Raw genomic sequence first — 14212 nt, 5'->3', positions numbered from 1 at the left:
AACCTACCTGTGTGGTACTTCTTAGATAACTGTGCTTAGCTGCAGCTAATAAATCTGCTTTTCTATGCCTAACAGAGTGTCTCGTGTCTCTGTCTGTCAAGGCAGGTTAACCCGGAGATATTAGGCGTGCCCTGCGCCGCTTGGCCTGTCATGTATTCCTATAGGTTCTGAATCGATCCCCCTATTCCTGACCCTATTCTGGTTAAACTAACTATCAAGTTAACTAACAGTCAGCCCATGAGGCAAGAAAACCCCCATGATGCAGATACCGTTATCTGACGCAGTCACACTACGGCACAGGAACGTGTTATCTGATTAGGTCATAACGCTTGAGATCTAATTAGACAAGCGACATTCCTCCAGCCCCTGATAAGGCATACGACGTTCTCATAACAAATCAAACCTATGACAACCTGGAAAATCCGTGCGGCCATTGTTTTGATTTCACAGAGAACTTCAGTAAAAGAATGTGCTAACGAGCAAGTCGTATGACATCTTTATTGACGTATCTATGTCCATCCTTACGTCAATCTCGGCACCTTTAAGGTATAAATATTGCCGATCTTGCCCTATGGGATGTATGACGTTATAACGCATACTTTTACTCCGCAGACAATTACAACGCGACTTTTACTCCGCATACCGTTACAACGCATAGCGCCTTGGGGCGCTGGATAGTGGTAAGTATAATTTGCTATTCTAACTCCAGTCCCCGTGGACCCTAGGGAAGGTGTTGGATAGTAAATTATACTTATTCCCTATCCTAGAGCGCCCCCCAGCGCAATGCGTTGTAATGGTATGCGGAGTAATGGTCGCGTTGTAATGGGTCTGCGGAGTAAAAGATCCGTTGTAACGGGTGTATACCTGCCCTATGCAAACACACGCGTGGTGACGAGACGGAGCAGCCACACTTGCCGAAGCCGAGAGCAGAGCAGACCCCGCTGGCAGCAGCCCCGCCTTCCTGACGCGCTGAGAGACGCGCTGCTTTCTCCTGCCCAGAATCCAGCACCGGCGTTTCTGGGCAGCCCTCGCAGGCGGCCTGGAATATCGAGAGCAGAGAAAGAGATACCATTCCTCATTCATCCTAAATTCCAGGTACAGAACTGAATAACCCCTCACAGAGAATTCTTTTAGTTATTCACTTGGCAAAACAAACTTAACTTAAACTGTAACTTTCTATTCCCGCCCACGCATTAGACTTAGGTCAGGTACACGGGGTAGGCGTATTTAGAAACACCAATTGAGTACGTTTAGTCAAATGTATATGTGTATGTAAATATATTTTAATCATTTTAAACATCATATGGCTCAGAAACCATATCAATGTTTCTACAGTATTATTTTATACTATTGCTTTTAATGTATGCACTTTACTTAGCTATAAGTATTGCAATAATATCGATCCATTTCTCTTGTACGAGAAAAGAGACTGATCAATAAATAACACCTTTTTATTGAACACGCCCGTCTCTTCCTTTTCTCTACATTCTGATGAGACTAAGAATGCACGTACTGACTGAGTAAAATAATTGCCTTGTGCTCACACGACTCTGGAGATACACTCTTGATTAGGGGAGAGCAAAGTTGTCATGTTCTATGGTTGTCAGAAACTAAATCCCTTCTTGTCTAATCAGGGGAGTTAATTCTTTCCTGAACATTCGAGAAAGTTTCTAGCGAACTCTGAGCTACGCTGGCAAACCCAAAACTTAAGTCTAGTATCGACAGTAGTAGACCTAGTTAACGTCTGGCCTAGGCCTTTACTGCTGTAGGTATTATTCCAATGCGCAGAGCCTATTGGGAAGATAGGAACTACACTACATGGCGCCCAACGCGTTTGGAAAGGGCGATAAAACTAATGTAAGACATTTAGAGTAACTCAGTCGTGCTTTCTCACTCAGACCCCTTTTCCCAAATACTCCAAAGACGTCTGGAGTGGGTGAAAGGTAATATCCTCCAAGACCTCGTAGGAGGGAACTCCTATGTATGGTTCTTGGTATAGTCAACGTTGAAGGATAAACAGTTCCAAAATATTGTGCATCTAATCTCTGTTTCCATAAGAAACCTGATCTGCAAACAAACAAAATAACCTTATTGACAGTAAAATGTCTGACAATGAGGATGAAAGAGCGGCAGTTAGATTAGCAGCTGAAATAGCAGCAGCTGATACTGCAGCACTAGATGCGGACGGGGATATAATACTCATCCCGGTCGCCAAAAGGAAATCTATAACCTTAAAACTTATAGAAAATGGACTGACACCTAGAGGTGGCACAGTCATATTCGTAATTGAGGCACACGAATATCGGCAGACAGAGGTATACTATTCATGGATACATTTTCCAGCAGCAAATGCTGTAACAAAGTACTTCCACTATTACAAAATAGAGGTACCACCTGACATTTACACTCCTTTCGAGGAGGTGGAAGTACCACTCAAATTCCAAGAGCATTTGCTCTTATTTGATGGCGCCCTAATACATAACAATCACATTACAAGGCTCGGTCCTTTAGGTAGACCAGGAGCAACGTGGCCGGTCTTAGCCGGATACACACCACACCCAGACATCGAAGGGATGTCTACAGGAGAGCTGTTAATACAGCTAAAACAATTACTAAAAATTCATAGACAATTAGTCCAGTATGTAATGCGGACTTCAACAATTCAGCCAGCAATTAAAATTCCACAGCTGACCCCTCACCAGGGGAACACAAATAAAATTACACCACAGAACATCCAATCCTGCCTAGGTAAAGTTCCGGCTAAACGGGAACAAATACCATTCTGGTTGGCACAGAAAATCACCCAAATAGAGGCGGTGTTTCCTGACACCACCCCATTAGAAAAACACAGGATTCTGACTATATGTCTCCCAATGGGAATCGCACCAGGACTGTGACACTTGGGGTACAGTCTTTGCTTCCATCTACACAAAAACGCACGGTGTTCCATCCATTTCGGTGATACCAGATGTGCTAAAACAAATTCAAGACGAATACGGTCCAGAGCCTGCTTTAACTCTTGGTATGAAATTACTGAAAGACTTCAAGCAGGTCTCGGCTATATTATTAGCCAATATAGCCAATATAAAAGGTGGAGCAGAAAACGTGGCGATCCGCCAAAGGTTAAAAGAGACAGATATAGCAGACCAACCAGCTGAAATTGCCAGAATCATAGAAAAATCCTATGAAGAACTAGGTAGAGATAGTTTAGGTGGAATACCCGTAAAACCGCAACTGACTGAAAGTCCAGAAAAAATATTTTTTAATAATTCACCAAAAAAGAACTGGGATGGAAACAAACAATCCAATCCAAAAGAAAAGAAATTCCAGTCCCGAGGAAGGTCTCCTAGGCGAAGGGAGAAATCTCCGAACCAGAGACACAGGTCACCCCAGAGTGACCCCTCTGGGAAAAGATATAACCTTAGAAATAGGGATAATATTAAAAAACCTGATAGATATCAAGACATTGATACACGTCCCTCTCAATCTTTTCAGAATTCCTCGCAGAAATCGGAAAGAAGAGGACGATCAGAACAAAGAGAAGAGCACGCCAAGTCCAAAGACAAGGAACCTGCTCAACTAAAAAAGAAATTACAATTTCCAAAAAAGAAGGTAGCCAGTATCAAGGTAGTTAACAATGCCGAGAATACTGAGGACACAACTGAAAAACGGAGAGTGGGCTCAGACAATGCTAGACAGCGCAGCAGAAGTGAGCATAGCTCGCAAAGTCCTTATGAATCATCTGGAGACAGTGGACACGAATGAATATCTTCAAGTGGAAACTGCAGACACCAGAGTTAGCAAACCCCACAAGATATACGAGATAACATTACGTATAGAGGGAGATAAGACTAGGAAAATAAGGGGACTATTTTGGGATAATCTCTCCAAGGGATATGATATCCTTCTAGCTGAAAAAGACTGGCCACCAGAGTTTGTTAGGGAGTGCCCTCATGGCGAAGAAATAATTATGCCTGCCTTCTCGAATCAAATCCCGATTCATAAAAAATATACACTTGCTAGAAAGTGGGCAGTGGCCTTAGCACCTGCTTTATATAAAAATCACGTGGGATGGGATGAGGATTCTCCTCCTCACAAAATCCAGTTAAAATCACAACCTACTGCACAAAGGCAGTACCCAATTAAGCAAGAAGCTAAAAAACAGGTAAATGAAATACTAGATCAGCTAGAATACCAGGGGGTGATTGAAACTTGCACCTCACAAATGAACAATCCTTTGTTTCCGGTCTCCAAACCAGACAATTCATATCGTCTAGTTTTGGATTACCGACACCTTAACACATGTTGCAAAACCTTTGCAGTGCAAAACTCACACAGTGCTGCACTAATGAATAACATAGTGCGCAAAAAATACAAAACAACCTTGGACATCTCCAATGGATTCTTTTGTCAAAATATAGCACCAGAGAGCAGATATTTAACTGCATTCTCAGTAAATGGCACTCAAAAACAATTCTGTCGGTTAGCCCAGGGGTACAAGAACAGCCCGGGGGTATTCTCAGCGAGAGTAACAGAATTACTACAACTATATGATGATGAAGCATTATCTTATGTCGATGACATTTACTTAACAGATGATGACTTGGAGACTCACTTGAAAAGAGTGAACACCATAATACTTGGGTTCGCTGCAGAGGGTTACAAATTCAACTTTAAAAAATCCAGAATTGCCCATCTGACAGTCCTATTCTTAGGATATGAGTTATCAAGTGAAGGCAAAAGCCTGGCTGACAATTTCCTAGAGAAATGTGCCGTACTCCAAGCACCTAGAACACTAAAAAACTTACAGTCAATTCTAGGCTTCCTAAATTTCGGAAGAACTTACATTGCGAATTACGCAGAAAGGGTCAAACCCCTTTATGATCTAATTAAACCAGACTTTAAAAGATCCAATTGGACTCAAACACACACAGAAATTTTGAGATCCTTACAAACAGACATGCTAATTAAAACAAAATTAGAAACACGTGATAACACACGCAATCTTGTGATTCGAGTCATCCCAGGGAGATGCGGATTCACATACCTGACCTCTAATGAGGGAGAAAAGGTACCAATTGCATTCAAATCACACTTGTACACAGAAGCTGAACAGAAATTCAGTAATACAGGAAAAATCATTCGTGCAGTTCAAACCGCAATAGCTAGAGAAAAAGACATAGCTGACGGTAGACATATCACAGTCAGAACAGCAGAACCAGCCTTTGAGGCACTAACAACACCGTGTAATTTACCAACAACAACATTGAATCCGGAATGGATACAATGGGTGAATTCAATCACAACGGACAAAGTATACTACTATTTTGATCCAGAAATAGAAGAATTAAAAAATCTAAAGTATGAAAAGACGTATCCTCTGCCAATCGACATTCTGCCTCTACGACATTACGCCTGTGTAATCTATACAGACGGACATGCTCAACCCCCCGTTTGGGGAGAACAAGCATACAACCCCACATGTGAGATTACAAAAGAAGTGTGGCGCGGAGGTAAACTAAAACCTCTATTAACAAAATCACACTCAGTAGAAAGTAATTCAGAACAACAAACTGAAATAATAGCATTGAAAATGGCGCTAGATAATGCGGATCGCGAATTCCCGACACTTATAGTGTCAGATTCATATTACTGCGTCAAATCATATAACAAGGATTTGCAGACATGGATTCAGAACGGTTACAAAGATGACACAGATGCACCAATAAAGCAGAAATTGCTCTGGGAACAAATAGCTCTTTTACAAAAAGAACTACCAAAGACTCACGTGACACACACACTGAGTCATCAGCGTGATGGCGTTCACGTTGTAGGGAATTCATTGGCTGAAGCAGCCGCAGCGGCAGCCACTAAATCGGCTCCCGTAGTTCGAAAAAAGCGTACATTAAAATACATTGACGGTGAAACAGTGCTGGCGGTGAAAACGTCATCAAAAGGCGACTGCTCAGCGTTACCGATCAACTATCCACTCAATTATACATACATGATCGATGCAAACTCCTTCCCTTTTGCTCGAATCCCTGGAGTGGGGGATAGAGTGATTCCAAACATGGACAGGAGAAACTTGTTAATCGCAGACGCACATATGAGCGAGGGTCTCAGACACCTTAAATTAAAAGATTCTCTGGAAGAATTACAATCACGGTACTGGTGGCCAGGCATGAGCCTGCATCACACAATGTTTGTAAAAAACTGCCCAAACTGCAACAGAGATCGCAGTGGGGAGAGAAACAGTTTAATACCTCGTCGTATCAAGGCAGATAATATCACCAGTAAAAAGCAGGGCTTGCGATTAACATATACAGGCTAGTTTCCACTTATAATGTCGATCCTCAGCACTCGGCTGACGTCCGGACTGTTATACAAAGATTTGCGAGTCTAAATGGCATATATGCTAAGAGCATGTTACGTTTGACCATTGTCTTCACTCTAGCCCTCCGGCCGGGGGGGAAACATGGCCAAATGAGCACAGCCCAGCGGGAATCTTCTCACTTCCTTCCTGAGGGTACGGGATGGTGTAAAGAAAAAACCAAGGCAGAAAGCAATCTATAATGGAAAGGATATTAGGTTCGGGAGCTGGGTGGGTCAAACATCTAATAAGTTTCCAACGTAGTCTAAATAACTTGCCAAGAAATTCTCTGAAGGGATTCAGTCCGTACGAGTTATTATTTGGAACTAGAATGATTATCTCTGACCTCGACAGTCAGACTTCAGTGGTTAAAGAAAAAAGCTTTGATGTCAAAGACCGTTTGGCTATTTTGCAGGACTTAAACAAAACAAGAAAAGACCTGAGCAACATACAGTTGAAACAACAGCCAACAACCACTGAAGAATCACCACCTGTCCCAGCAAGACCTGTCTGGATTCCAAAAGTCGGGGATCTAGTCAGGGAGAAGATCACGGTAAAGAAGGAATTTGGGCCTTCTTACAGAAAAGCAGTTCCTGTCTTGTCTGTCAACGGGACAAGATCAGTTGTACTACCGCCACTTGCTGGTAAAAAGGAGAACCGAGTTGTATCCATCGACCTGGTAAAACCACAACATGTGGCCGATAACAAACAGTAGGCCAAGTGGACTCCCAATAAGTAGCAGAACACCAAGGTTTGCTACCAGTACAGAGGTCCTAACGAAGAGGCTCATCACATTCGAAACGCCTACAGAAGAACAACAAGGACTATGCAACAATGCAATAGAACTAAGACCTCTGAAAACCCAAATAAAAACATTTAGCAGAGACACACCAATCTACAATGAAGTACCAAGTGAAAATGCAAGAAACAAAAATCCTGAACCAATTGGAACAATTGACAGAACTGCATCCGGCTACTTCATAAACTTCGATGATTCCTCTGAAAGCCTCAGTGAATCAAAGACACAGCCATCATCAAAAACCTTTAAAGACAAAGCTAAAGAACTTTTGAACCAACTGAAAGAAACATATCTGATTTCTCCATGGATTGAATTTTGGGTGGGTTTTGGTGCATTTATCCTCATACTTTGGCTCATCATGGTATTAACTTTGGGACGCTTCATTGAGGGAAAATATGCTAAAATGGACACAGCAAGCCAGAACATCAACTTGATCCTCAAACCACATACATCTTCACACGTCGAGAAAAGAGTACTTTCTTCAGCCAACTTCACAGCCAATCCGATACCTGGTGGGGTAGCCTGGGACAACACTGACTATGAAATTTATGGTCCGGTCGAGATCCTGAAATATCCACACCAAATTAAGATCTCATTGAGTGACTTTGTAAAACCAAACTCATTTGCTGATGATTGGGACTTCGAAAGCATTAATAACATGATGTCTGATTTAGTAATGTCTGCTAAATTTACCAAACATGATTATTTGCAGGGTTCTACAAATTATGACAGTATGTATTGCTATAACCACTATGGTAATCACTTTTTACATAGATCTGCACAACCTAGAAATGTTTTAAATTATAATCAATGGGAACATTGTGCAACACCTCCAAAAGGGAGCTCCAGAACCGTTTATGACAAATATTCATATTTTTCAGGTTTTAACACAAGTAATGGTGAAACATTTTATTTTAAATTGTCAAACAAGACAGGAACCAAAACCATGATAACCAACACAAAATTGTTATATTCAGACTCATTCTTTGAAAAAATGAATACTTTTGGATTTGATTATTGGGACAAAAATGTTGATTTGAAAAGTGTTTGGGGTACAAAAGAATGGCAAGTACAGGGTTTAGAAGCTTTGTTTAGAGCTTGCATGATCCCAGAACAAATGATATTTTTAAATGACACTGTTCAACAAACCACCTGTCTTGGCTTAGCCAAAATCAAAGATTTAAATAAACCGTCTATTCCAAAGCCAACAATGTTTAGCAATAGCTCTGATACAGATGAAGAGATAGACGTAAACCATATATTATACCAAAACAGAACACATCCTGATTGGAAACAATGGTTGATCTGGCCCACAGATACAAATAACTGTCAAGACAGATTCCTGAATAAAACACAGGGGTTCAAAATGACAAGGCCAGACCCTAGATATCCCCAAAGACATCACCCAGGGATAATAGCAACCTACAGTGTGGGCAAATTATGCCTTCAATGGCTGCAAACTTCCACACTGCCTGAAATTAAGCAACACCTAACTTTACTAACTGATGGTGCTGACTTGCGTGATTTCATTTTGGGACCACGCAAACAGCGTCAGAAGCGTTTCATAGCAGCCTCTGTATATGCAGCATACAATGAGGCCTGGAAGGTTAATCAAATTGAAACAGCAGAGAGAATACGGGAAATTGACCGTATTAATTTGGAAAAATCACTTTCTGTAGTGGACAATGGGTTAATGACTCTGTCCTCCAGAATTTTTTCATTGGACAGCATTGTGTCTTCAGCAATCGATATATTATCGCAAGACTTACTGTTATTACAACATGGTCAGTCACAATTGCGTTCTATTGTACAGCTTGGCTGGACGTTACAAAATCTGCGTTCAGGTTATGTGCCTTGGCGTTTAATCAACACAACGTCACTATTCCAAATCTTTAACCTTACTGATAGACAAATCAGTATGGCGCAAAAGGGTGCTGATTATACAATCTTGAGCATTGAAAAACTTGAAAGATTACCAATGACAATGTCAGAACGACCTGTCAGTGAATGGATAATCCACGGAATCATAAATATTCCAATCTCAACCTTCAGGTTTCAATACTGCCAAAAATATATACAGGCTGGCATGTACGAGAAATTGGGAAAGGGGTACCTTAAAACAACTTGGAACCTGCCCTATTCACATGCATGTGTCAGTAATAAAGGACAGAAAGTGTTTCTTAGTGGCAACAATTGTGCGATGTCACTAAGCGGCACGCTTCTGTGTAACGGAATTAGTTTGCATGGAGCCTGTGAAGGGAATTCATACAACCTTTCATGTCACCAGCAAGGCGCACCTGCAACTGAAATAGAACCATTCTTTCAAAGACTCTATAATGGGAGTTACATTCTTATTGTAGACCGCAGATGTTGTAGTCTTATGCCCGGGACTCCTTATCTAGTCACTACGACTGCGAAGGTCAAGTGCTGTGGACGTTCTTTGTTCCCCAGCTCCTTCCCAGACAGGGAGGCAAGGGCATGGCCCAGTTTGAAAATTACTTCTATTCGAATAGATACTTTAAGCAGAATAAAAACAGTGCTTCTTCAGACGCCTACAAGGCTCTCGTCATCAAAAGAAACGTATGATCTACAAGTCGCAAGGACGACTGCAGAGATACATACATTATTATCAACTAATTCCCCCGTACATTTCGCGGAAATCCTGAGCGAAATCTTAAATATTTCTGATACCACTGGGGTCTCAAAGGTATTTAAGACAGTATTTTCAATGGCATTAACACCATTCAAAGCCATACTGGGTATTTTTCCAGATTTCGTCCATTCGATTTTTGGCGGACTTCCCCTGATCCTGGGACTAATTGCCGGAATCCTATTCTTAGTCCTTATTTTTCGTTATGGCAACCCATGTCACAGATCAAACTCTCGCGACAATGGAAGATACAATCCTAGCCATTGGATACCGGGACCGGATATCAAAAATCCTGGGACTCTCCCGGCTTAGAGACCTGAACATGACTTGGTTTCTATCATTTCGACCAATGTGGCAAAGGTGTGTTTTACCTGTATTGAGGTGTCTGCTATGCGGAGAAGAATGCGTGTTAGACACCTGTCTGACGCTACAATCGGATGCGCCAGTGGATGCAGATACATTGTTGGTTCCTACCAAGGTTCACGCTTTGTGCTGCCCTCAAAGGCTGCCAATCCTGATGACGGCATTCGTGGAATCTTCACCACTACGATTGAAGAGTAGTGAAGTTCAAGATGAAAGCAGCATCGAACAGGTACGACCTTCTGTCAGCAATGCGAATCAGAATGTCAATGGAGACAATCATGCGCACGAATGCATGGTTACACCTATTTCCGACTTAGTGGAACTTTCCCATGAAGCTGTTGACAGTTTTTTCGAAAGCCTTAATGATATGATGTTCTCTCCAGAACAGAAATAGAGACTTTTGAGCAAGCTCGCACACGGCGTTCCCTGAATTCGGCCTTCAACTTTAAAAATAAAGTCACATGAACAATTTTTCCCACCAGTTCACGGACAGCAATTTTTAGCAGCCCCAAATTATTTTTTACAAAATTTTCGGGACACTTGTCTTCTGCTTAAAGTAAGAAACTATTCCTAGAGAACTAAGATTTCTATTTTTAGATACTTTATAAACTTTTGTTGCCCGCTGGTATGTTCACAAATATTTTATTATGTGATGAAATGGTCTCGAACTTTCTTTCTGTATAGCCATATTAAGAGCCATTTCATGTGTATTTCTCATATACCAAATAAGCAATAATGTATACAAATGCGTGTTTACTTTAGCATTTAATTCATAGCTTGAGTGCATACAATATATATGACTGCAATTTTTCAGTATATTTGAAAGTTTCAAAATGCATTTATGTATTTTGGGGTGGTAAGGTATACACTATACTCTATAGTATGTTGTACTATGTTATACTATGCATAGATTAGTAAATATGACCATAGTTAGCGTGGAGTGGGTGTCATGTATTCCTATAGGTTCTGAATCGATCCCCCTATTCCTGACCCTATTCTGGTTAAACTAACTATCAAGTTAACTAACGGTCAGCCCATGAGATGCAGATACCGTTATCTGACGCAGTCACACTACGGCACAGGAACGTGTTATCTGATTAGGTCATAACGCTTGAGATCTAATTAGACAAGCGACATTCCTCCAGCCCCTGATAAGGCATACGACGTTCTCATAACAAATCAAACCTATGACAACCTGGAAAATCCGTGCGGCCATTGTTTTGATTTCACAGAGAACTTCAGTAAAAGAATGTGCTAACGAGCAAGTCGTATGACATCTTTATTGACGTATCTATGTCCATCCTTACGTCAATCTCGGCACCTTTAAGGTATAAATATTGCCGATCTTGCCCTATGCAAACACACGCGTGGTGACGAGACGGAGCAGCCACACTTGCCGAAGCCGAGAGCAGAGCAGACCCCGCTGGCAGCAGCCCCGCCTTCCTGACGCGCTGAGAGACGCGCTGCTTTCTCCTGCCGAGAATCCAGCACCGGCGTTTCTGGGCAGCCCTCGCAGGCGGCCTGGAATATCGAGAGCAGAGAAAGAGATACCATTCCTCATTCATCCTAAATTCCAGGTACAGAACTGAATAACCCCTCACAGAGAATTCTTTTAGTTATTCACTTGGCAAAACAAACTTAACTTAAACTGTAACTTTCTATTCCCGCCCACGCATTAGACTTAGGTCAGGTACACGGGGTAGGCGTATTTAGAAACACCAGTTGAGTACGTTTAGTCAAATGTATATGTGTATGTAAATATATTTTAATCATTTTAAACATCATATGGCTCAGAAACCATATCAATGTTTCTACAGTATTATTTTATACTATTGCTTTTAATGTATGCACTTTACTTAGCTATAAGTATTGCAATAATATCGATCCATTTCTCTTGTACGAGAAAAGAGACTGATCAATAAATAACACCTTTTTATTGAACACGCCCGTCTCTTCCTTTTCTCTACATTCTGATGAGACTAAGAATGCACGTACTGACTGAGTAAAATAATTGCCTTGTGCTCACACGACTCTGGAGATACACTCTTGATTAGGGGAGAGCAAAGTTGTCATGTTCTATGGTTGTCAGAAACTAAATCCCTTCTTGTCTAATCAGGGGAGTTAATTCTTTCCTGAACATTCGAGAAAGTTTCTAGCGAACTCTGAGCTACGCTGGCAAACCCAAAACTTAAGTCTAGTATCGACAGTAGTAGACCTAGTTAACGTCTGGCCTAGGCCTTTACTGCTGTAGGTATTATTCCAATGCGCAGAGCCTATTGGGAAGATAGGAACTACACTACATGGCGCCCAACGCATTTGGAAAGGGCGATAAAACTAACGTAAGACATTTAGAGTAACTCAGTCGTGCTTTCTCACTCAGACCCCTTTTCCCAAATACTCCAAAGACCTCTGGAGTGGGTGAAAGGTAATATCCTCCAAGACCTCGTAGGAGGGAACTCCTATGTATGGTTCTTGGTATAGTCAACGTTGAAGGATAAACAGTTCCAAAATATTGTGCATCTAATCTCTGTTTCCATAAGAAACCTGATCTGCAAACAAACAAAATAACCTTATTGACAGTAAAATGTCTGACAATGAGGATGAAAGAGCGGCAGTTAGATTAGCAGCTGAAATAGCAGCAGCTGATACTGCAGCACTAGATGCGGACGGGGATATAATACTCATCCCGGTCGCCAAAAGGAAATCTATAACCTTAAAACTTATAGAAAATGGACTGACACCTAGAGGTGGCACAGTCATATTCGTAATTGAGGCACACGAATATCGGCAGACAGAGGTATACTATTCATGGATACATTTTCCAGCAGCAAATGCTGTAACAAAGTACTTCCACTATTACAAAATAGAGGTACCACCTGACATTTACACTCCTTTCGAGGAGGTGGAGTACCACTCAAATTCCAAGAGCATTTGCTCTTATTTGATGGTGCCCTAATACATAACAATCACATTACAAGGCTCGGTCCTTTAGGTAGACCAGGAGCAACGTGGCCGGTCTTAGCCGGATACACACCACACCCAGACATCGAAGGGATGTCTACAGGAGAGCTGTTAATACAGCTAAAACAATTACTAAAAATTCATAGACAATTAGTCCAGTATGTAATGCGGACTTCAACAATTCAGCCAGCAATTAAAATTCCACAGCTGACCCCTCACCAGGGGAACACAATTAAAATTACACCACAGAACATCCAATCCTGCCTAGGTAAAGTTCCGGCTAAACGGGAACAAATACCATTCTGGTTGGCACAGAAAATCACCCAAATAGAGGCGGTGTTTCCTGACACCACCCCATTAGAAAAACACAGGATTCTGACTATATGTCTCCCAATGGGAATCGCACCACACATAGAGGACTGTGACACTTGGGGTACAGTCTTTGCTTCCATCTACACAAAAACGCACGGTGTTCCATCCATTTCGGTGATACCAGATGTGCTAAAACAAATTCAAGACGAATACGGTCCAGAGCCTGCTTTAACTCTTGGTATGAAATTACTGAAAGACTTCAAGCAGGTCTCGGCTATATTATTAGCCAATATAAAAGGTGAAGCAGCAAACGTGGCGATCCGCCAAAGGTTAAAAGAGACAGATATAGCAGACCAACCAGCTGAAATTGCCAGAATCATAGAAAAATCCTATGAAGAACTAGGTAGAGATAGTTTAGGTGGAATACCCGTAAAACCGCAACTGACTGAAAGTCCAGAAAAAATAGTTTTTAATAATTCACCAAAAAAGAACTGGGATGGAAACAAACAATCCAATCCAAAAGAAAAGAAATTCCAGTCCCGAGGAAGGTCTCCTAGGCGAAGGGAGAAATCTCCGAACCAGAGACACAGGTCACCCCAGAGTGACCCCTCTGGGAAAAGATATAACCTTAGAAATAGGGATAATATTAAAAAACCTGATAGATATCAAGACATTGATACACGTCCCTCTCAATCTTTTCAGAATTCCTCGCAGAAATCGGAAAGAAGAGGACGATCAGAACAAAGAGAAGAGCACG

This window comes from Lissotriton helveticus, chromosome 1_1 (assembly GCF_964261635.1).
Source record: "Lissotriton helveticus chromosome 1_1, aLisHel1.1, whole genome shotgun sequence".
Classification (NCBI taxonomy): Eukaryota; Metazoa; Chordata; class Amphibia; order Caudata; family Salamandridae; genus Lissotriton; species Lissotriton helveticus.
Note: the sequence above shows the minus strand (reverse complement) of the source record.